At 37.4% G+C, this 25,877-nt stretch overlaps 1 pseudogene; it reads right to left on the reverse strand.

Moving 5' to 3' along the window:
• Positions 1–207: 207 nt before the first annotated feature.
• Positions 208–25,877, reverse strand: LOC123824917 (annotated as a pseudogene).

Raw genomic sequence — 25,877 nt, forward strand, 5'->3', positions numbered from 1 at the left:
GAAACTTTTGTGGGTACAGAAAGCAGAAACTGATCAGCAGGGGAAAAGGAAGAAGAACAGAAGCAACTGGGGTAGTTACCTTGCCCTGCACAGGTTTCTTCTCCCCTCCATAGCATGGCTGAAAGTCTGTTGGGAGAGTTGCTAGCTGGATGGGCCCTGACAGGGACCCCCACCCTACGTGCATCTGGATCTGGCCTTCACAGACCCTCAGCTGGAAGCACTTGAACACGTAGGAAAACAAGATGAAAACACAGAAAAACCTGAGATCCCAGATGGAGTGATGATGTGGGAAGACACGTTGCAAGCAGGGCCATAGTAGCCTGCCTCCTTTCGGTGGAAGTAGGAGGGTCTTCCAGGACTTTCCCTGGGCTTGGGCAGTTACCAACTGATCCTGCAACCCTGTAGGCCACTGGGTCTTGTGGGCAGTACTTGGGGTCATATATCTGCCAGCCCAGGCCAAAACCTGGCTGCTCTGGTTGGTGTCCTGCATGCAGCCCATCTGCAGAGAGTTGTCACATTTGTCAGTTCCCCGCTTCATGTCATAGATGTGTTGTTGGGCCCAGGGAGCTGTTATGCCCATCTGGCTGGCACACTTATTGGTGCCCATTTGCAGGTTGATGGTTGAGTGGCCCATGGGTGACAGGATATGGTCCTTGGGGTGGTACAGGTGCCTTCTCATGCCACATGCCATCATGCCTGACTGGCTGATGCACTTGTTGGTACCCATCTGGAGCCCAGTGACACACTGGTCCCTGTTCATGGTGGCATCATCGACATTCCACTCCTGCTTCTCCAAGTATTTGATGCTGACAACCACGCCACCAAGCAGTGCCTTTGTCTTGGCCCTCCCTGCTAGAACCAGAACAGACACCTGCACCTGTGTCAAGTTTCCATTCAGAAACAAGTCATTGGCTTCGAACAGGTCCATGGAGTACATGCCATAGCTGTCCATGGCCTTGATGAAGTTGGAGAGTTTTTCTCACTGGTGCCAGTTTTACATAGAGCAGTCTCTCTCGGGGACTGAGCCCAACTGCAGCTTATTCGTGAATGTGCACAGAATAATTCCATCTTTCACACTCTTCTAGGAGTCGGAACCAACAAACAGGCCTGTGAGTCCCTTGCTCCAGCTGCAGAGTTCACCTTCTGCTTAGGGTCGTATTAGGACAGAAGCTGTTTCTTGACTTCCTCCAAAGCTGGTGGGAGTGCCCCTAGTTGAACTCCCTGGAGGTTATGACATGGTGGTGACAGTGGACCCACAGCCTGGCGGGTGCAATTGCAGGAAACACTTCATGTCTTTGGTTTTTAAAGAGATGATTCCTACTGGAATAACACAGATTCAGATAATAGAGAACTCAGGAAGCAAAGTTCTGGTCTCAGTTCCTTGTCATATGGTAAAGCCACTTTGGAAATGTGCCTTAATGCTCACGTTTCTGAATATGCTGGGGTGTGATCATTCCTGGCTGACTAATGCTCTTCCCTCATCTCTACCAAGTAGGCTCACCCTTCCCCTCTCTCCAGTCTCCCACTACAGTTGTGTGTTAATTTTGAATAGATAATATTCATTGTTTACATTATTATGACCATGTAAATGCTTGTTACAGCTGATCTGTTTAATAAACTTTATTACTTTTCACTTCTGGAACATTTTAATTTTTCTATGAAGCAAAAAATTATCTAGTTTTTCTAGGCTTTATATGCATGTATAATATTGTCACTCACAAACTTTCTTGTGCATCAAGCATTCTATCGATTTAGCATTCCAGAAGCATTTCCTTGAAACCTCTGACCTGCTCTAGTCTGGACTGGTCACCCTCTATGCCTGGCTATCTGCTGCCAGGGAATTTGAGTCACTTTCATCCTGGGGACCTGACTTTTTATTCCTTGTTTCCTGTGCATTTATTTTTTGTTTGTTTCCTTTTCAACTTTAATTTGGTGGAGCATAGCTACCTAGGAGCTCTTTGAAAAAGGATGTAGGAAAGTACAACTTTTGCCCTGGCTGACGTAGCTCAGTGGATTGAGCGCGGGCTGCGAACCAAAGTGTCGCAGGTTCGATTCCCAGCCAGGGTACATGCCTGAGTTGCAGGCCATGACCCCCAGCAACCGCACATTGATGTTTCTCTCTCTCTCTCTATCTCCCTCCCTTGCCTCTCTAAAAATAAATAAATAATAAAAAAATAAAAAGTAAGAAAATTATTAAAAAAAAGAAAGTGCAACTTTTGAGGTTTTGTCATGTGTGAAATTGTCTTGACCTTTATTCTATCTTATTGATAGTTTGTCTTGACATACAATTCTCTACCAATTTTCCATCAGAAATCTGAAAGTACTTCTCTTTGGCTTTCAATGCTCCCAGTTTAAGTGTTGCTGCTGACAAAAACCTGAAGCATTTTAATTTCTATTCCTTTTTAGGGTTTCTCTCTCTCTCTCTGTCTGGAAAGTTGCTGAATCTTCTTGTTGTCCTCAGTACTGTGAAGTATCACAATGATGTGCTGTGACACAGGTCTGTTTGCATCTATTACACTGAACATGTAATGGATCTTTCAATTTGAAAACTTATGTTCCTAGAGTTTTGGAAATTTTTTAAAAATTATTTTACTTATCAGTTTCTTCTCCCTTTATTTAGTTTTCCACTTCTGTAATATATAATTTTTAAAATATTGGACCTTCAGTATTTTCTTGTTATTTTTGTTTTTAATTTAAAATTATTTCTTGCTACTGTTCTTATTTTTGTTATGTCATATGAAATAAACATTTTCTTTGAATTCTTGCCTTTTTAATTGGTGTTCAGAAAAATTTTAATTTCTGTTATGCTTTAATTTGAAATAATTTCATTAAATCTATGTTTCTTAGTTTACCAGATCAAATGCATTATTTCCTTTCAAGTCAAATGACCTGAGAGTCATTGCCATCTACTTAGCACTTTGTTCTACTTTTTTTTTAGAGAGCGTTTAGGTAAGCCTCATCTTGTATCATATTTTTAGTATGTAAGAGCTCTATTGGTTCAGAACATCCCTTTTCTTTTTCTCCACAGTTGCAATATTCTCTCTTATACCTTGGTGGATATTAATAATACATATGTCATTAAAGCTCTCACCTGCTTGCACAGTATATTTCCCCCAAGTTTCTTTTTCTGTTTTTCCTATTTTCCATGTTGCAGGTTTTCCAAAGATATCTGGTATTTCTAGAGGACTGGAAACGTTGATGGAAGGGCTGAGACATGAATGGATTGTCATCCATGAACATCACAGTAGGATTGGGTAGCTGGGCATTTTAGTTTTATGATCTCTGAATACATTATCTCGAAGTGGTCAGATTCCCTGAGGAAGTCCTCAGCCTAAAGGGCGAGTGCCTAGCCACTAGTTATTAGGAAACCATCCAGGGAAGGAGGGCTGGAGCCCTTACTCATCAGTGTTCATACTTAATTCTCCTCTTTTTCTATCATGTTTCCTCTGCCCTCCCCCTGTGAGGTGTTCAAAGCCCCCTGTGCTCTTTCCTTTAAAGGAGTTTGCCTCCCCATTACTGGGCAGGCATTCAAGCACTGCAGTCATTTGGCTGTCTAAATCCTGGGAAGGGATCTAGAGATTTGACTGCTACTTAAAATGCTCCTTATTTTAGCTTTTTCCTTCTACTCACACTTACAATGGTTTCTGATGCTACCATATCCTAGACTTTGGGGATTTCGTGTTAGAAATCTGGTGAATTTTTAGCATTCCTTGTTGCTAGTTTAAAATTCAGTTTTCTGGGGTCTGTTAAGTCTTCTGCCAGTTGAACATCTGCTTTCCAGCTTCTAAAATTCTGTTGCTATTGTTTCATCTTTCATTCTCCCTGTGTCTGTGGGTATATGCATTGGGTGGTAAATCAATTTATTATTGCTTTAGTGAAATTTTAGGAGGGTACAAAATTAGATGTATGTATTCAATCTGTGGCTGGTTGAATTTTCTTAAGATGATCACAACAATATCTCCTTTTCCTTATGCTCTTCTTTCAATGTGACTATGACACTCCTTCCATCAAGAGATTGGTCATGTTTCCCTTCTTTTTTTGTAGCCACTCCCCTTATCCTCAGGTTATTTACTTATATTATTATATATTTTTTCCATTACTATTTACCCCCCTCCCCCCACAATCACCACACTATTGTCCATGTTCATGAGTCCTTTTTCCTTTTGGCTTGAAACTTCCACCCACAACTCACACCCCGCCCCCCACCAGCTGTCATTCTGCTCTCTATCTATGAGTCTGTCTCTGTTTTGCTTGTGAATTCAGTTTGTTTATTAGATTCCATATATAACTGAGATCATACTGTATTTATATTTTTCTGACTGGCTTATTTCACTTAGCATAATGTTCTTCAGGTCCATCTATACTGCTGCAAAGGATAAAATTTTCTTCTTTTTTGTAGCTGTGTAGTATTCCATTGTGTAAATGCCCCATTGTTGTTTTATCCACTCATCAACTGATAGGCACTTGGGCTGCTTCCATATCTTGGCAATTGTAAATAATGCTGCAATGAACATAGAGGTGATTGTATGTTCTTTTGAATTAGAGTTTTGGGTTCCTTTGGGTATATTCCCAGAAGTGAGATTGCTGGGTCAAAATGCAGATCCATGTTTAATTTTTTGAGGTATCACCGTACTGCTTTCCACAGTGGTTACACCAGTCTGTATTCCCACCAACAGTGCAAAAGTGTTCCCTTTCTCCATGTCCTCGGCAGCACTTGCTATTTGTTGATTTGTTGATGATAGCCATTCTGAGCAGTGTGAGATAATACCTCATTGTGGCTTTATTTGCATTTCTCTGATGATTAATGATGTTGAGCATCTTTTCATATGTCTATTGACCATCTCTGTGTCCTCTTTGGAGAGATGCCTATTCAGGTCCTTTGCCCCTTTTTTATTGGATTGTTTTTTGTTTTTGGAATTGAGTTTTATAGGTTCTTTATAAATTTTACATAGTTAACTCCTTATCAGATGTATTGGCAAATATGTTCTCCCATTCTGAAGGTTGTCTTTTATTTTGTTCATGATTCCCTTTGCTGTGCAAAAACTTTTTAGTTTGATGAAACCTCATTTGTTTATTTTTTTCTTTTGTTTCCCTTGACTGGAGAGCTATGCCCAATAAAAGTTTCTATGAGCCGTTTCTATAAACCATAAAAACCATTTTTATGGTTTAGGGTCTAACATTTAAGTTTTTAATCCATTTTGAATTCCTGTGTGTGGCATAGGAAGGTGGTCTAGTTTCATTTTTTTCATGTATCTGTCCAATTTTCCCAACACCATTTATTGAATAAACCATCTTTAGCTCATTGTATATGCTTGCTTCCTCTGTTGAATATTAATTGACTATACAGGTGTGGATTTATTTCTGGGCCTATTCTACTCCATTGATCCATGTGTCTGTTTTTATGCCAGTACCATGCCATTTTGATTACTATGGACTTACAGTATAATTTGATATTAGGTAGCGCTACTAGTGTTACTAGTTGTTAGATTCCTCCAACTTTGTTCTTCTTTCTCAGGATTGCTGTTGCTATGTTGTTTTGTGGTTCTATTTTTCTTCTCTTGAACCCTAATAAGCTTTTGTCCCTGGTGGAAGAGGTTCTTTATGACTTCTGAAGCTAGGTCATAAAAGGTTATAGAGGTTCTGCTGGTTCTCTAGGGACCCTTGTTCTTGGAATCTAGCCATCATAATGTGCTACAGCATAGTGAGCAAGGTAAAGAGTAGTAAAAGCTGTGGTGAAAGAGAGAGATACAGGCTTTGTCTCTGTTGGACGTGAGTCACAAAATCTGTTCTTTAATTCCAACTTTGCCAGGTAATTATGACTTCAGCAGTCTCAGTTTCTTCATCAACAAAATGGATGCATTACATTAGATGAATTTTAAACTTCTAGGTCTAATGTCCTATAATTTTATGACATTCTAAATAATTCAGGGCCATGGTGATGTTTAGCTCCAGGAAGTTTATTCAAACAACTGCAAGAAGAATGACATCCTCAAGTTGTAGAAGATGGCAGCTCTGATAATAGTGAGGGTGATATTTGTGTCTTTGAACTTAAGGCCTATTATTGACAAGACTGTGATGTATCTGATGTTGAGATCATACAGGGACTATCGCTCAGTTATAGCATTTTAGTTTTGGACAATGTACTTTAGTTTGCAAGGATTCACCTAACTACAGCCTTTCTCTGAATGTTTTGTGATAGAAAATAAAGCCCATTTCTATGTTATCTTTGTCTATTAGGCAGGAAAGGAAAGCACAAGCACACATTGACATTCAACAATGATATTTTCAAGAATGATAAATTTGAAAGTATGGAGATATTTTAAGTAATAAATAATTAATTTTCAAATCATGTATTTAGATTCTGCCTACTATTCTGCACTTCTTTCTGGCTACCTCATCTTTACAAATCACAGGCTTCTTTCTCATATCTTTGTTTTAAAACTTCTGAGTTCTTTAGAACTTCTGAAAACTTCTTAAAAATTAAAATACTTTTTCAAGTTTTCCAAGAGTCCCCTTTTTATAGATCCCTTGAAGCTGAATTTTCCTGGCAAAATTTTTTAATCCATATTCTTAGGTTTAATCCATAAACCTCCATATTTTCTCTATCTGTATCCTTTTCCCATAGAATCCCTGATTTCCTATAGAAATTATTCTGTGAAGCCAGGGCCTCTGAGGGAAAGAGATTTCCTTACACATGGAAAAACCTGAATGTCCATATTTGCTTTGGATAATCTTTAACATTTTTGAGAGGAGGTTTTACCATGTTGTGCTGGTCTCATCTTTGTTCCCCAAAGACCCCAGTGCTCTCAACTGTCATCAACCTCGAACGTTAACAATTAAAAAATTCCACACTCATATGAGCCTCTTGTAGAAACACAGAAATAAAATCTTTTTCCTTCTACCCAGAAGAGTTCTGAGGCTTTGGGAAAATCACTCAAGCACTTGGTTTACTGTTAAATTTGTTTCAGAATTTACCCTTCTCTGCAGAACACTTCTCAGTGGTTCCTGAGAGGCTCACTTCTCACAGTCTTACGTTTGGTGAGCGGAACAGGGATAGGCAAGACTTGAAGGGTCATTGTTAGGTTGTGTCATCTGGACAAACTCTTAAGAAACTTTAAAAGCATAAAGATGTATAAAAACTATGAAATGCCTTGGCTACATAACCAGAAAATGATTATTCTTTGTATGTGGATCTCTCAGTTATTCTAGGGCAGTGGGACTCAAACTTTACGAGTGACTGAATTACATGGAGGGTTTGATAAAACACAGATTCCTGGACCGCACCTTTAGATTTTCAGATTCAGTAGGTCTGGGTGAAGCCTAAGAATGTCCATTTCTGACAATTTCCTAGGTGATGCTGATGTTGCTGGTCTGGAGAACCACACTTTAAGAACCACTGCATCATGGAGCTTGAATACTGAGTGTTCCTACTTAGTGAAAGATAAAGACTTTTTTTTTAGATACCACATATATGTGAGATGATATGGTACTTGTCTTTCTCTGCCTGACTGATTTTATTTATCTTAACACCCTCAGGTCCTGTCCATGTTGGAAGTTGCTATGAGAGTAGATCTTAAAAATTCTCAGCAAAAGAAAAAAATTGTAAATATATGTGATAAGGAAAATTAACCAGACTAATTGTGGCGATTATTTCACAATATATATCATATATTGAATTATTATGTTGTACATTTGAACCAATGTAATAGTATATGTCAATTATATCTCAATAAAAGAGACATGTTTGGGAGTTTTGATGCTTATAATAACTATAAAGGCTTCCTTACTATACTTGTGAATTAGTTCTGTTGTGGTTTCTCATCTTTTGAATAAATAACTGGTGTCTCAGAATAACTCAGCATTTTGTGGCTGAACTCCATTTTACAAATAGAATTGGTTCAGTGATTTAAAACAGTAGTTTATATTATTGTAATATATCATGGTGATACAGAAGTTAATATGCAGAAAGAGCACATATCTTAGGATCCTTTTGTCCAAGTCAATACCTTATATTACTGGGTATTGGATTTGGTGTATAGTAGTTGACTATTTTGAAAAGCAAAACATGTATCAAATATGAATATTGGCTTATGAATCCAGGTTTGTGACATACCATTTTTCTTAATTTCATTGAAATAATCCTAAGTCTGTCTTTGATTCCTCCATCTCTGAAAATGGCAGAAAATTCAGTCTTAGGTATTTTTAAGTCCTACAAGCCTTCAGGCTATTCATGAGCTTTTGTGCTTTTAACATCCTTCTGGATACTGGCCATCAGCAACCACCTAAATGTACTATAGGCTACCTTGTTACTTTGAGACTCAACTTGGCTTAACTATTTTGGGCCAGGTAATGATTTTTTAAATTACAATTTTGATATGTAATATTTAATACACAGAGTAAAAGCATAATACCTATGTGTACTATAAAATGTAAAAAGTAAAATAAACACCCATGAGTAATTCCCCAGTTAATAACTAAAACTTATTACTGTTGTATTTATCTGTGTGTTCCTTCTCTATTCAATCTCCTTATTTCCCTTAACTCACCCTAAATTTTGATCATAGAATCCTTTTTGTTCATTATACCCATTAATATCTCACAGTAGCAATATTCCATTGAACACATTTTGAGATACACTGATACATTGTGTCAAATCCATAACACCATATGGGCTTTTTATTTTGCCTCTGATACATAAATAAAATTAGATACATCATATATATTCTAGAACAGGCAGAAAATCTCCATGGAATACTAAAAAAATTCTAGGAGTACTAGAAATCCTTACCCAAATCAGTAATTCTGTCTTAAATTGTGATCATTGTGATTGATTGTCATGTGCTACCTTGTTCTAAGCTCATTCCCACTTTCTGAGGCAGGATGGTCAGCTCTAATCCTAGGAACAGGGAACAGCCATGAAAACAGTGTGGGGGTAGCTCTTGTCTAATGTACCAGCTGGGTTTAAAAGTAAAGTCTGGCTTTTCTATGACTGAGAGAGGAAATACTCCTTGCACAGTGAAACCAACATGTCTGTTGGTCTACCATGCCAGATAGGTCGGGATGCCTCCGGGACCCACTTTCACACTGTCAGGGCTGCCCCCTGGGTAACATCAGGAACTGAGACATACCAGAAAAATCCACAGTTTCTTTACTCTCACTGGCACAGAATGTAACTGTTTTATATTTTACTGTCCTCAACTCAAAATGCTTTTCTTTGTCTCATTTCTCTTTGGCTTAGTTTTTGAATCTCCTTTAACTGATCCGATTTTGGCTTATTTTGATGTTATGCCTAACATTTTGTTTCAACTTTTCCTTAGAATTTATCTCTAGAATTTTCTTTTCAGTTCCTTGCAAGTTAGCACTTGGGGAAGTAAAACCTTATCTAGAGTTTTTTGAAACAAAAATTCTAGGATGTAATAGCCCATCTCAGACTCAACTCTTATAGTCCACTTAGATAAGGAGGTGGGTTCCAGGACCAGGGTTTCTATGTTTTGTTTTGTTTTTCCTACCCAGATAACCCTGAGTTTAGAAACCCTGTGTTCTATCCAGCTGACTAATCCTCCTTTCCCACTTTACCTTGTTTGCCAGACTCTGGACCTGTTCTGGTTCCCCCCTTTCTCAGATTTTGTGAGTTTTCCAGGTTTCACCTTCTCACACAGGTATTATCACTCCCTCTGCCCTGTAGCACTGGCTGCAGTTTTCAAAAAACTGCACTGAAGCAGTTTTCTGTGTATTTCAAAAATAATGTATAGCTCCTCCATTCCATTGTCTTTTAATAATGATGATTGATCAAACTGGATGATGTTGTACAAATTGCTTCCACAGTACCTAGTCTTTAAATGTGTCTCCTGAAATATATTCTCTTGAGTGAGCTCATCTCTCTGGAAAATCTGTGCTCTATACCATTGAATCTTCAAATACAACTTAGGTATAATTCTTTAGGCAGGATTAAGTGTGTCTGAGGTATACCATATGCTCTGCAGAACACGCTGCTAATATCTCTTCCTGAACGTGTTGGCAGTGTTCCTGCAGCAGACATTCCTCACAGATATCTCCAATATGGATGGGCCTTCACTGCCACCTTCTAATTCTTTATTTGACTCCAGCGAATTTCCTTTCCCTTTCCCCCTTAATTACTCACTATTTGACCCAAAGCCTCTGTTTGACTCGATGCTAACTACTGCAGTTGATAAACTTGTGTTTTATCTCATCATGAAGTCTCACGATGAATTTTCAACCTCTTGCTACCTGCGTCTAGGATCTTAAAGAAAATATATGCCAACTTTTCTACCTATTCTCTGTCTGATATAGCAAGCAGTTCTCCACCATTTAAACTCAGTTCATCCCATTGACCTCTCTTCCCCTGTCTTGCTAGGGATTTCTCTTGCTAGTCAGAACCTCTCTGTATTCCATTCCAGTTAAGGCTTAAGCGCAACCACCTCAGAAAGGCCTTTCCTTTTTGTGAACATAGAGTAACCCAGCAGCACTCGCATCACATCACCCTGTTACACTGTTCCTCATGGCAACTATCCTCTACAGTGCCTTCTTTCCATGTAATTTATTGACCTATTTATTTACTTATTTATTTTTAGACAGAGGGGAAGGGAAAGAGAAAGAAAGGGAGAGAAAGGTCAATGTGTGGTTATCTATCATGTGCCCCCAACTGGGGGCCAACCTGGCCTACAACTGAAACTTGTGCCCTGACTGGGAATCCAACTAGCGACCCTTTGGTTTGCAGGCTGGTGCTCAATCCACTGAGCCACACAAGCCAGGGCTACTGACTCATGTTTTACTTCCTTGAGAGCAATGACCTTGTCTCTCTGGTTTATTTCTGAAGTTCTCAGTGCCAGGAATAATGCTTGGAACATAGTAGGGGTTCAATAAATATTGTCAAATTAAAGAATAATTGTATCTTCTAATATCTTTTACATACTATTTCCTTTCAGCCTATAAATATCTGCATTACTTGCCTTCCTTAAAAAAAAAAGGCAAACAAATAAAAGAAGAAAAAAAAACCTTAATTCCAACAGCAATTGTCTAATCCAGGGATTATTGGCTCACCAGCAAACCACTTGTTTTTACAAAAGTTTATTGGGAAGAGCCATGCACATTCATTTATGCATCACCTCTGGCTGTGTTTTTCCCTACCCTGCAAGTTTCATCTTTGCCGTAGAGACTACAAGCCCACAAGCCTAAAATACTACTGTTTGGCCTTTGCAGAAAATGTTTGTAGACCTCAGGTCCTACCTCCTATTTTTTTTTTTTTATATTCAGCATTCCCCACAGTAGTATTATACCACAATTTCTTATATTTTTTTTCAAATCTTATTTCTTCTTTATCTTTCTTTACTCTGGGTCCATATTCAGTACTATACTACACTACTTTCTCTAAGGTTAAAAATGGTGCCCTCATTGAAAATTCAGATACTTGTTAGTCTATATTTTTGGGCTACAATTCTCCATCTGACTCTCTTAAAGCTCTCTACTCCTTTGGCTTTCATAACACTCACCCTCCTGACTCTATCTGTTCTCTTTCTTTTTTTAAAAGATTTTATTTATTTATTTTTAGAGAGGGAAGGGAGGGAGAAAGAGAGAGAGAGAAACATCAATGTGCAGTTGCTGGGGGCTGTGGCCTGCAACCCAGGCATGTGCCCTGACTGGGAATCGAACCTGTGACACTTTGGTTCACAGCCCGTGCTCAATTGTTCTCTTTCTTAAAAGGCACTTCTTCGGCCTGCCTTTTAAGAATTTGTATATCCCAAGATTCTGTCTTCAGTCAGTTCACGTACTGCATACTTTTTCTACATAAACTCATCTTTGATTGGCTTCAATTTCACTGCTCAAGTTCAGGACACATCACTTCTCCACTTGACCTTTGCAACAGCCTCCTGACTGATCTGCCTGCACTCAACCTTACCCCACCAAAGCACCTTCTATCCAGGTGCCAGAATGTCAGTTTGAGTCCATGGTTCCCAAACATTACTGAGCATCAGATTCACCAGCAGGGCTTATTAATAAAATAAAGATTACTAGGCCCCACTCCTGGAATTTTCATCTAGTAAGTTCCCTGTAGAATGTGAGAATTTGCATTTTAATGTTCTCAGGTGATGCTGATGCCAATGTTCTGGGCTACACATTGAAAAAGACCAGTATAAAGAAATTTGTATCACCGCCCCTCCTTTTTGTAAAATCACACAGTGGTCTGCCATAACCTACAGGATTAAACCTACACTTCCTATTATGTCACACATGTACCACAGTCCAAGATCTTGTACTTCACAGGATTGTCTCTACCATTCCCTGACTCCCACTTGATTTTCCTGTAACCTCAAACTGCCTGATCTCAGCAAGTGCCCTCACCATTTCAACCCTCTGTGCTCTTGCTTTCTTACCTTTCTTACCTTTCTTTGCCTCCTCACTCTTTAAAGAGGTATTTCAAGTGCTGTTGCCTTTCCCAAGATTCCACAGTAGTCAGGACACATTTCTCTCACTACATGGTTTCTCTGTCAACTCTCCATCTACAGTACTATTTTGTCAATACTTATTTGTGTTTAATTTGTATCCTCTAAACTGTAAGCCCCTATCAGAGTGCTTGGGATATATACTTCTCTCTCTCAATCTCTTTCTCTTTCATCACAAAGTGAAAGCTCATTTTATTGCATCAACTTAGTAATTCGTTTTCCACTGAGGGTGAGAGCAGAAGAGTTCTCCCATACATCACTGATCATGCTGTAATTGACCCCAACTTTTCAGAAAGATCCTTGGCAGAATCCTTGAAGAGCCAAAAAAAAAATAAAACCCCAAAACCCAACCTTCATATTCTTGGACTTAGTCACCCCACTTCTGGGAATCTAATAGAAGAAAATAATTCAAAATATTCATAGAGATGCATGTCACACATTGTTTCTTGTAATAGCAAAACAATGAAAACCACTGAGTGTTCAGCCCCAGGGAGTGATTAAGTAAAATGCATCTAATTGATGAAAATTGCATATTTTGATAATTTCAAAGCACATATAGCAACATAAGATTATTTTTATTACAATGTTAAGTAAAAATAAACATTACATGCTAATGTAAGTTATAATTTCAATTATGTAACACTTTAAAAAAGGTTTGAAAGGAAATGAATTTACATTCTAAATTAGGGTGACAGCTATGAAATGGCTTTTTAATATGGTTACATTTTTAAAAAATATTTTATTTACTTTTAGAAAGAGGGGAAGAGAGGGAAAGAAGCATCAATGTACTGGAGAAACATGGATCAGTTCTCTCTCGCCTGCCCCCAAGCCGCACCTGTCCTGCAACCCCGGGCACATGCCTGACTGGGAATCGAACGGGAAACCTTCAGATTTGCAGTAAGACACCCGTCCCACTGAGCCTCACCAGTCAGGGCTAATAAGATTACATTTCAGAATAAACAAATATAAAATTTTATTTTAAACCTCTACACAGTTTCATGTTATGCAGTTTTCCTTTTAGAATTAAAAGGATATGTCTGTCAGTTGTTGTTACATAGACAATGCTCAACTGAGTCTTCAAAAAGGAGCTTTTCTTGTACCTTTTCTCTAAGTTTCTATAGAATATGATTTTAAGAATTCAAAAATATCAAGAACCATCGTTGAATAATATATTAACAAAATGTAGCCTAAGTATCTTGCAACCATTAAAGGTAAGATAACTTTTATGAGAAAAGGAAGCTGGATATAACATGAAGGTACCAACTTACAAGTCAACCCAGGAGTCACAGACAATAATTGTGCCCAAACAATGTGGCAAAGATTACGTGTTACTATGGAGTCAGTAGGCACGGTGGTCAGAGTTCCCACTATAACGCCATACTCTGGATTTGAATCCAACATTGTCCCTTACTAATTAAGCAACTTAGAGCAAATTTCTAACTTCTCTGTGTCTTTTTTCTCATCTGGAAAGGACAGTCATCCTTACTTATGGCAAGGATGCTGATCACTTACCCACGGCCATCCCATTGTCCTCCAGCTCGACTCCCTCCATACCACACATGCTCCTGCTCTCTCTGACACACACACCTTTCCTGTCAGGTGGTCTCTCTCCCTAGAGGCTCCCAGGATCAGGTCCTCACTTTCTCTGTTCTCCTTTAGTCAGATTAGGGTCAGACAATCCCAGTCCTGGTCACTTGGACTGAGAAAAATACTAGAATATCTTCTGAGAAAAGTTTCTCCCTTCCACCCAGCACTTCAAAATATATTCATGGACAAAAGTGCTGGTCTTCTTTGCTCAGTATGGTCACTCCCAAGAGTGAAGTCTGCATCGCTTCATTCATGTGACTGTAAGGGAGGGGTTGCTGACCCACAGAGTACAGCAGGGCAGAAAGATGGAGAACCTGAGCCTTTGGTGACATCACCAGCCCAGCAAACTTCTTTTATATAATACATGTGCTTACTGTTTCAGTCAATTTTAGTTGGCTATGCAAGGATTTGCAGTTGGAGCCACCACAATGTTTTATATTGAGTAAGATAATATGGATGAAGTGCTTAGCAAGGAAGTGGAGCATGGTGATGGAGAGCATAGGCATTGGAGCCAGACTGAGTCTTAATCGAGTTTGAGCCACATGACTTTGAACAAATTGCCTTCACTCTCTGTGCCTTGATTTTCTCTCTGTAAAATGGGGATGATAATGATAGCACCTACCTCATAGGGCTTATGTGAGGAATAAAGGGAACACGCAAAAATCCTATGAAAATGGAAAAGGACTCATGGACAACAGTGTGGCGATTGCAGGGTGACAGGAGGGGGGTATAAGGAGGGGACTAAAGAGTAATGGAAAAGTTACAATAAAGACTAAATAAAAAAGAAAATGGCATCTATAAAAATTCTATATTAAGAATTAAATGTTAGTAGTAGTATAATAAGTTTTCAGTAAATGGTAGACGCTGCTATTACAGATTTGTGGTTGTGCAGTGACCTTAAAGACCATCTAGCCATTTTATAAACAAGCTGTGGTGGACAATTTCAGGTGAAACAATCAAGTCACCTAATTTTTAATTCAGGGCACTTTCTCCTATACACTATATGGTCATCTTTTCAGCACTCTTCAACTAGTATTTATCACTTTTTGATCATCATAAGTTTTATATTTTAATATGTGATACAGATATAGATTTAATGAATAAACATAAATGTCTCTGTATTTAATTTGAGTAATTTGGACTTCTTCATTGGACACATTCTATTACTGACATGTTTACATAATTATTATTTTTAAAAATAAGGAGCTACTGAATTATATAAAAGTTTTTATGTCATAAAGTATACAGAATGAATTTGGTTGAATATGTAATACATTTAGGATGATTTCTCTGAAGCTTTCTGTCTTTAGGTGTTACGTGATTCATATCTTTTTTTTTTTTTAAAGCATTGTTACAGGAAATGTTTATTTTTTATTTTTTTTTATTTATTTTTAGGGAGGGAAGGGAGAGAGAGAGAGAGAGAGAGAGAGAGAGAAACATCAAAGGGGAAGAGAGAGAGAGAGAGAGAGAGAGAAACATCAATGTGCGGTTGCTGGGAGTTATGGCCTGCAACCCAGGAATGTACCCTGGCTGGGATTCGTACCTGGGACACTTTGGTTCCCAGCCCGCGCTCAATCCACTGAGCTACGCCAGCCAGGGCCAACGTGATTCATATCTTGAACCTCCTATGTACTGTAAGTATCTGCAGAATCTAAATATTTAAAAAGTAGCAAAACCATTGTTGTATTTCATGTGGCAACTTCTGGCACTCTTTAATGTTCAAGATGGAACAGAAGTATTGAGTGTTGTTAACCCCTCCAACTATGAGAGGGAGAATCTTTTGCATGAAGGTTTGGTAGGCCACAGCCTCCACAATTTGCATGCAGTAGGTCTGATCTAGCCTACAATCACAGTTTCTAAAAATCAGCCATGTCTTAGTCTTCACATCTAGAAGGATACATGGTAAAGACCATAAATGGCTAGTGAATAAATGCATAACCCAATCATTTCTACTCATTTTTATTAAGCAGCTTCATAGTATTGAGGAGACAGAAAATGTTGTTGATCTCATAGCTTAATAGTTCCAAGTCCTGGTAAGTGTGGTAGAGACGGTGAAAACAAGGAGATGTGCTGGAGGACGGGTGAGTAAAGAGTTTGGCAACTTTAGATGAAGTGATCAGGGAAAGTCTCTGATGATAAGACATTCGAACAGAGATACGAAGGGGGCAATCTGTGGTTTTCTGGGGATATTGCAATAATTTGGAAAACAGAATGTTCAAAAGCCTGAAAGCAGAAGCTAACTTGGAATGATCAAACAAAAAAACAAAGTTAAGCAGAAAAAAGGTTGAAATTATTGAAACAGCATTAATAAAGAGAGAAATAGTAGACAGGCAGGTTGGCAAGGTTGTCAAGGGCCAGGTCACATAGATCTTGGTAGAACATGAAAAGAACTTTGGATTTTTCTCTAAAAACAATGGGAAAACATTGGAGTCTTATTCATGCAACAAATGAATAATCACATGTGAGGTGTTAGGTACTTACAGGTTAGGCATTATTCTAATATTTTACAGGGATTAACTTATATAATGCTTATATCAAACTTTTGAGGAAATTGGTGAACAGGTATGTTGAATAATTTCCCCAAAGCTATACAGTTAAGTAAGTAAGAGTGCCAGGATTTGCAGCTGGGAAGTCTGGCTTCATAGTCCTTGCTGACTCCCTTAAACCTACAGTTTCCTTTTTATGACGGTGTAAATATAACATACTAAGGAAGTTGGAGGACACAATTTGTTGCTTCTCCTCAAAGGTAAGCACAGCCTTATACCCCCTGAGATTTAATTCAGTCTAACAATAACTCATTGGTGTCATACTCAGCACATGGTACTGGCTGACTTTCTAGGGTTCAGAAATAAAGAAGATAATGGTTTTTCCCCCTCAAGGAACTGATAGTCAGATGAAAGAGGCAAGTAAGTATATAAATATCTATAATGCCAGCAAGTCTCTGGTAATTAGTGTGAGTGCTTACTAATATTCAGCCATCCTCTGTTTTGTAGGCCCATGTGCATGAAATTGGGCCCTGTGACTAATTCTGTCCATGGAGTAAGCATGGAAAGCCCCAGCATGACCCTCAGTGTCTCTTCCCCTCTTGCAGTTGTTGGGAAGGCCTCATGTTGCCATGGGAGAGACACACTGTGAAAGCAACTGGTGACAAATGAACTCATTTCCTGGAGAATAGATATTCTGGGAAGTTCCAGGCCTAGGTTTTTTGTCAGCAAGAGATAAACATGTTGGGATAACTTCTGGGATTTTAGGCTCCCTTTGTTACCACTCAAGGCATAGACTAGCCTGTGTTTTCTGCTTTAAACAAACTGTATGTGAATTATTCTGAGACACTAGAGAAAAAAACAACTAATTCTTATGGGTAAGTCCAAGATGGTTCCGCAGAAGCAGTAGAGTTTTAATTGTGTATAAAAGAGGAGGAGAATTTCAACAGTCAGAAATATTAGGGAGTGGAAGAGGGATCAGGACAGAAGAATATCATAGCAAAATATAGAAACTGAATAATGACAGCATTCTGTGAAGGAAAACTAAGTTTGAAAGGCAGAAAAAGCTATGTTTCTAAAATATCTGCTAGTTACTGGTAAAATAGTAGGCAAGTGAAAGGTAGTGATAGAGAGATGTGAGTGAAAAGATAGGTTAGGGGCCACTTATTTATAGTTTTGATAAATGTAAGGTCCTTGAACTTGATTTTGTATAACCTGGGAACACTATCAAAAGATTTTGATAGAGGAGATGTTTGCTGGTAACTAAGAAAAGATATGCTTTGAATAGATTGAAGTAATTATGATATAGTCCTTGCCCTGTGTTGGCTACAAACTATAATCAGAGATATTACATTGTCTTAAAATGGTTTGCTTAGGTACATTAAATGTAAACTTCATAAGAGCAAATAGTTTTAGAGCTATTAGGTAACCTCAAAGAAGATGTTACATTTGCTCCTAGTCTTCAGTGCTCATAGGTAGCTAAGACGTGATGTAGGTAGTGAGAAGGAAGGAGAGGTAGGGTGGAAAGACTCAGTTGAGAATGAGTTGGGCTTTGTGACTGCAGGCAGCCTGGGCCTAGGAAGGTAACTCAGGCAGCAATGTGACCAAGGTTTCTAGCAATTGTCTCAGAGAGAAAATAGGGGCTCAGTTGGAATAGAGGCAACAGGGAGATAGATGGAATGAATCAAAAGACCTCAGATGTGTCTAGGTGTCTAGTTTGGGCTACTAAATTAATGATGCATATAATCAGTTGCTATTAGTGAGAAAAGAGAAATAGTATGTTTGAAGAATCATAAAGGATCACCTGGCTGGTTTCAGCCTAGTTTGTAGGATGCTTGGTGGAGCCACTGAACTTGAATGAGAAAATAGTCTTGCTTCTGACAATAATGCTTATGTCTGCATTGAATTCTCTTCTGAGACATAAAAGATCTTAAGACAAAAAATAACTCTCTGGAGACTAGTGCTGCTCTTCTTGAGATTAGGATGCAAAAAGTAAAGGATAGAAAATTATTTATAATATTTGCAAATTTTTATGGGTATAAATCTCATCATTATGAAATAAATATTATAACATTATTATTTCAAGTGTTCATAGGTGTTGATTAATGAATAAAATACTAATCAGTAAAAAATAAAACTGGATCCTTATTAGCTATTCATCATCACTGTAATTCCTTAATCATCTGACAATGAAAGTACAACTATTATCATGATCAGAATCTGTAAGTTTTTGATACTAAAACAAAACCCTACTTATGCAGAGGTTGAGAACTTCTGCTCTTGGTTCCTGGTGCAACTTATATCTCTGGTGTATAAAGTTATATGTCTGAAGGAACCTGAAATTAATAAAATAAATTTATTCACTAACATTGAATATAAAGCAAAAGGGTCAGAAGGTGGAAGTAGGCGTGTTTTGACATAATCTGTAGTATAAAATTCATGTACTTAGACAAGACAACTGTTATCAGGAGTTCTGAGGAAGCTCCCAGAAGATCAAGTATTGGTCAAGTTTGAGGTCTGTCCACAAACTATCCAGCCACATAATATGAAAAATAGAGACATTTATTGAAGAAGACATGATACAAAAAACATTGTACATAGGACAATGACACCTCAGTTTCCTTCAAAGTAGGCACCATGGGACATCATACAGTTCTCCCAATTGCAATCAGCTGCCCTGTCAGATTTTCCTGAATCTCATCAATGGTCTGAAATCTCTTCCATTTCAAAGGTGATTTTAGTTTTGGGAAAAGCTGGAAATCACAGGGCCCCGAATCTGAGCTATACAGGGCCTCAGTCACCTGGGTGACTTGATGTCTCACCAAAAACTCTTCTTGAGACATGATGCATGAACAGTTGTGTTGTGATGAAGCTGCCAATCACCAGTTGCCCATAGCTGCAGCCTTCTGGTCATCTGAATAGTTTCTGAGGAGGAATGTTCAAGCTTAATGCAAAATTTGATGCAAATTCATTGTTCTACTTGTTCAGTGATTTTGAATGCGACAGCCACATAGTACACATGCTCACTCAACAGTGTCTACTGCCCCCAACTGACTAGTACAGTGAAATCATCATCGTTTATGCATGCTCATGCCTGTCCCCTCTCCTTGGCTGCCAGGTTACATCAATGTCACTGCAGACAATTCTCATTATACTACCAATGGCTGGAGTTTTTCTGGACAGACCACGTAGAGTCCAGTAAGTTTTAAAGATTCCAGTTCTCTGTGTTTCTGTGTGCATGCACATGCACACGCACACTGGGAGGGTGGTGGTAGTGGTGGGAGGATGAGGAGGGAGATACCAATGCTACAATAGCCTTCTCAGCATGTATCTCTTGGGGAAATAGGAAGTTTGCCAGCTGTTCACATTATTTTCAAATAAGTTCTTCATTCAAAACCTGTGGATTCTAGCTTCATTTTGCTTGTGAAAACATCTGTTGCAAACCATATTGAAAATGGTCCATTATTTTCTTCCGTACATGAGGACTTGGATCCTTTGTGAGAAATTAGTTTACTGTAAATATAGTATAACTTGGCTGAAAGCATTTTGTTCATCCTAAGAGCCAGAAGGTAATGCCTTTTATTGTTCTTTCACTGAAAAGTCTAGGAGGGTTTAGATAAATGTTTTCCTAATAAATTGTATGGGGAATCTATAATTGCTCAGTGGAAAAATCTAAAACAAGCAATTAGCCAAGGCACTGTTTATTAAAAATGACATGTCCCTGGAAGTCAGCTGTTACTATCAGCATAAAGTTTTTCTCACTACTTATGCCCCTCACTCTTGGCTTAGAATCAGTTAACACTAAGTACCTGCTAATTTCATTTTGCAAAGGTTTCTTTGTTAACATCTCCAGATATTGTATAAGGCTTTCCTTTGGCATCAAAATTTAATTAAGTATAGTCAGTTTGCCTTTGATTTGAGTTTGATGATCTGAATCACAACTGCCTTTAGGGAGAAAAATAAGTTGGTATATTACTCACCATTTCACATCTGTTGCAGTTTAAAAGACTCAGTTGCCAAGAATTTTATGAAGCATCATTTAGTAATGGTTCAGGAAATGATTAGTCAGTGCATCTTATGCTCAAAGTGGAGGGCACCCTCTATTGTCCATCTCGCTCTGAAGTTTCCTCAAAACAGAATCAACCTGTGAATTTGCAGTTTCTTCTTAAATGAACACTGATAACTGATACATCACATAAGAGAACTATTCAATATTTTAACAATATGTTAAAACATAGAGATAGATTAGTCTTAAAAAATAGACCCTGATGATGATAATTTAAAAAAAAAACTGGCTTCATTCTCATTTCCATCAGATTACTGGGATTTCCAAAGTCACCTGATATCTCTATGAAACAATTTTATTCTTTGGAAAATGAAGATGATAATAATTGCACAATATATATTTGCAAGAGTTTTTTGTGGTTATTTAAATTTGAAGTCTAAATGAAGTTTCCAATATTTTTTCTTTGTTTTTTCAACTTTAAGGTAAAATTATTATTCACATTTCACATGATAAGGCTGTGGAACTGATGATTATATCTTGTATTTTCAGGTTTTGGGCTGAAAACTGATACCTCAGAAAAAGTTTGCTACTTTAAACTTTCTCCTTATATGACTCCCAAGATCTTATTATTTCTCTTAAACATCTCTTACACTTTATCTGGAATTTGCAGTGGATCTTCTTTATTATTATTTAGCCATGTTTTGATTCTTGATGATTTCTAATGGTTTGTACCTTAGACCTCTGCTATTTCTGTTAAGATACAACTCATTAATTTTTATTATTTTAACCACACCTTAAGAATGACTTCCAAGTATTTATTCTAGCTTTACAAAACCTTCAGTACCATATTTTCAGATAGTTACTGTGCTGTTCCACTTGTGCAACACACGTGTCAAAGCCCAACTCATGACCTTGATCCCAACTGTACCTCAGACTTGATCCCTTTTGCAAGACTGCATGTGTTTTTCCTGTTTTGTTTTTTTTCCCCATTGAGAGGCATATAATATTTGATTTTCTCATTGCAACTGGACAGATCATTGCTTTAGATCTTTTCAGTGTACAGAGTTAATGTAATTTTTTTATTGACAGAGTTAATACATTTGACGTGTATGCACATTAAAGTATCTCATGAGCATGATTATACTGATGATTCCTACACAAATTTCATAGCACAGATTTTGTTTACTTAGTTTGTTTTACATTTTACCTGTATCTCCTTTCACATTGGGAACCCTAGTTGTCAAGGACACAGTGGATGATAGAATTAAAATATCCCGTAATTTCTCATTTCCTTTATTCCATGTCACATGTATAATTTTCTCAGGATAAAAATTATAATACCATAACCACTAATACTATTCTTGCAAAAGCAATTAGTTTTCCATCTGTTCTCCCCATTCCCCTCCTCGTTTTTAAAAATAATTGTCTTTGCACACATTGTAAGAGCATATAGTGTTACATACTAAAATCTTTTCTTTTCAGTCTTCACTTAGTTCCACAAATAATTATATATGGAATCCTTACCACCAGTCCTACCAGGAGTACATGTATTTAATTTTTTAGCTATATATAGTTTCCCCTCTACTTGTCAGCATGCCCATGGAACAATGAAGTAAGAAGAGAACCAGCTCACAGGTTAGGTATGCTTATTCTCTAGGGTAAGCACTGGGGGTGGACTGTCTTGGCATCAAATGGGACAGATGCAAGAAAACCCTTTCCTCTGTTTCTACAAATGTGTCTCATTTCTTAGAAAAAATATTGAGGTACATGTTGATTATAAATATATCCATTTACCTACAGGATTAATCTTTAATCTATTTCTTACTTAATTATGCCTGTTTTATCTTTACGAAACACTAAAATATTTTTAAAAGCTACTTTAACCATTTGTGAAGAAAACAGATAACCAGGAGGTTACAATGTTGACATGAGTATTAACTTTTTAATTTGTTATCAACATTAGTAAATTCTTGCATATTATCCAAAGTGAATATGCATATAAATGTATGAGAGTTAATGGGTAATACAGATGTATGCACTTATCTTTCTTTACATGAGAATATTTTTAATTATTGGAATTAATACCTGTGTGTTTAAGTGCTACTGAAAAGATCATTGGTGAGCAATAGTGTATAATGCAACAAATACTGTCCAAAAATAAATATTCTATTAATTTATCAATTCATTTTTACTATAGAAATACCCAAACAACTTTAATGAGGTGAAAATTTTCTGCTTAAAAGCTTAGTAAGTATACACTTTGATAACTTATTTTCACCTGTAACACTGATACTAAAATCTACTTTGAAAATATAACATATTTTTCTTTAGCAATTCATTCTTTATATTTAGTTCTAAATGATATATATTTTTAACCCTCATCCGAGAACATGCTAATTGATTTTAGAGAGGGGTGAAGGGAAGGAGAGAGAGAGAGAAACATCAATTGATTTCTTTTCATAGGTGCCCCAACTAGGGACCAAGTCTGCAATCTAGACATGTGCCCTGACTAGGAATCAAACCCATGAGTTTTGGTTTATAGGACAACACCCCAACTAAGTAAGCCACACTGCCCAGGGCTAACTGATGTTTTAAAAAGCATAGTTATATAGTATAGCTGCTCATATAGTTTAATTACATAGACTTTAAATAGGAATAAGCTTCACTTAATCAGGAGGTTCATATAAAAGAGAATTGAGTTAGAGACCATTGACTATTAAAAGTAGCATAATTTTAAGAGTTCAGTTGAGTAAAAATCAACTAAAATAGGGCAGTACCAAATCCCAAGTAGTTAGGAGTACTCACTGGGAGCTAGGGGAAAGACTTTTATACAGAAGAGGTGGAAGCAAAGCAAGAAAATTATTGGGTTGTCTATAGCCGAAGTGGCCGCATTATTTGGGAAAGCGTAGGTGGCTGTTGGTGCTTGGTTGTCCTTAGGGCTCGATTTCCTAACCTTCAGGCAGGTATAGACTTAGAGTTTGGTTTGTTTACATAGGCTGCTAAGGTATTAGATCCACCTCAGCCTGATGACTCCTTGTGTAATTAATTTAACAGATCTCACATTAACACTCTAATAATTTAAATAAGACTTGAATGTAGGTACTTGGTACTAAAACACTTTTTTTTCTTGTTCACAGAAGATCTATAACCAATAAGTAGGAAAATGAAAGGAATATCTCTTTTCTTTTGTTGTTTATCTTTTTCTGACACACTATGATTCACCTACACTTTGAATTTTTAATTAAAAATGTTTTAAAAAAGGAGAAAAAACCCTCTCACTGTTGCTCAATAATGAGTGACTACTTTATGTTACATAAATCATTTGAAAGGCATTACTTTTCAGTCTTCACCAGTCCCAGACACTGTTCTGGGTGTGTCTCCCAGTGTGAGGGCTCTGGACACCTGTCCTGAGGAGTGATGGTGACCACCTGAGATGTCCTACTCAGGTGCCTCAAATTGTCATCTTTGAAAGCCATGTGAAATTTTGTAAATTTGTTTTTAAAACATTACAATGTACAGAAATAAATACATGAAAACAAAAATTTAGAATATGAGCTTTACAATCAAATAGATTTGAGTTCCAATATTGCATAAAGCAGATGTTGAACAGCAAGCATTTGTTGAATGCATAGAAGAATCAAGCAGTCATTCAGTCATTTATTAAACCCTAGTTCTATTCCTTATAGACTGCGTAACATTAGGCATGTTTTTTGGAAAACTGAAACACTGAAAGATTATTTATAAGACAAGAAATAGCTCATAGAATTGGAGTCAAGTGGCATATTTGCAAGCAAACATCAGAAAAAGTATCTTCAGCATAACTGGTCAAAAAATTTTCTTGCTTTTTAAAATAATTCTTGAAGATATTTGGGCTGTTTTTAGCAATATGCTGTCAAGAACACTGTCAAGTCCTATACACAATTTTAAATAAGAGTATTAATATTTATTCATTACCATAGATCTGGGCTTCCAACCAAATAAAGGCACTGACTCTATACAAGGCATAATCTGGATAAACATTGTAACTTGAAGTTTACCATAAAGTTGCTTGGACAATTTTTGAACTCTAAGTGGATATCTAGAAAAGCATTTCTTGAATATCTTGAACAAAACATAACTTGGAACCTTTCAAGGGAACTTACCAGAAAATTCATAAGAGGACAAATGCCTGTTTCATTACCTAGGTTTTCTCATATGAAATGAACATATTACTGAGTCAGTTTAATTAATCTCTTTCTGGGTTTTAGCATTTTTACTTCTTGCATTGGATGAAATCAGAGCAGTGTAGGAGATTAGTAAAGGTAGGCGCATTTTTAAAATAGAACACATTCTATTGCAGCCTATTATTTTCTTTCCCAGCATATTGACTTCCCACATTCATTTCTCTGTTTCCAGCAATATCACTTTTGGCCAAACATAGTTCTCAATTCCCTTTTATTTTGGCTCCTGGTACATAGTAAAATTCAACATTTTAATTATTTTTATGCCAAATCTGATGTTCTTTTATTGTTTTTTTTTAATGTAAACTTTCTGCAGATAATACATCTGTTGTATTTCTCATCCTTTTTAAATTTTGGCTTCCAAAATGCACCTGTATCAAAGTGTTCTTATATTTCCAGAAATCCTTGCTCTATTTCACTCTTCGTTATTCAGTTCTTTCATTTTAGGCTTTCTTACAATATTTTGTGGCTACCTTTCCTGACAGGTGTGTGATGTGCCACCATGAGCGCCTTTCAGGTAAAAAGTAATTATTACTCCTGCTGCTGAGTGTACTGCCAGGAGAAAGCTTTCAACTGCCAACACCTCAAGGAGGTGCCTCATTTGAAAAGAATCATTTGGCCAAAGATCATGCTTCTTTCCAGGGCAGCCACTTCCAGAGAATGAATGGCACAGAGGTGTGGGGCCCAGCCTCTGCTCCAACTTGGGGCTGCCCTAAAGGTTCATACCATCTTCAGAACACCCTGCAGGATTAGATGAAGCTTTGGTTGATACTTTTCCCTGAAATCTCACTTTTCCCAATCCGGTGATTCTAAGCATGCTCTCTAATAACCATCATGCTTGTTAATGTCCGTCTTAGAGCTTGTTTCCTTGGGAACCATACTATGGCAGTCATCTTTTTTTTTTCTCATGCTATACTACCTTCTGATGTAATCTCAAGCTCTCTATAACTCACTCAACTTACATCAGATGATGATTTCAAACTTTCTCTTGCCCTAAGTAACCTTCAGACACTGATTTCACACTTACTATGGGTCATCTTTATAAAGGTATCAGCTCAAACTCAATGTGCTGTTACATCCTGTCAATCTTTTCACCCTCTTACCTTCTTCCCATAACCAT

Source organism: Phyllostomus hastatus, unplaced genomic scaffold (genome assembly GCF_019186645.2).
Source record: "Phyllostomus hastatus isolate PE091 unplaced genomic scaffold, TTU_PhHast_1.1 phas_contig_58, whole genome shotgun sequence".
Taxonomy (NCBI): Eukaryota; Metazoa; Chordata; class Mammalia; order Chiroptera; family Phyllostomidae; genus Phyllostomus; species Phyllostomus hastatus.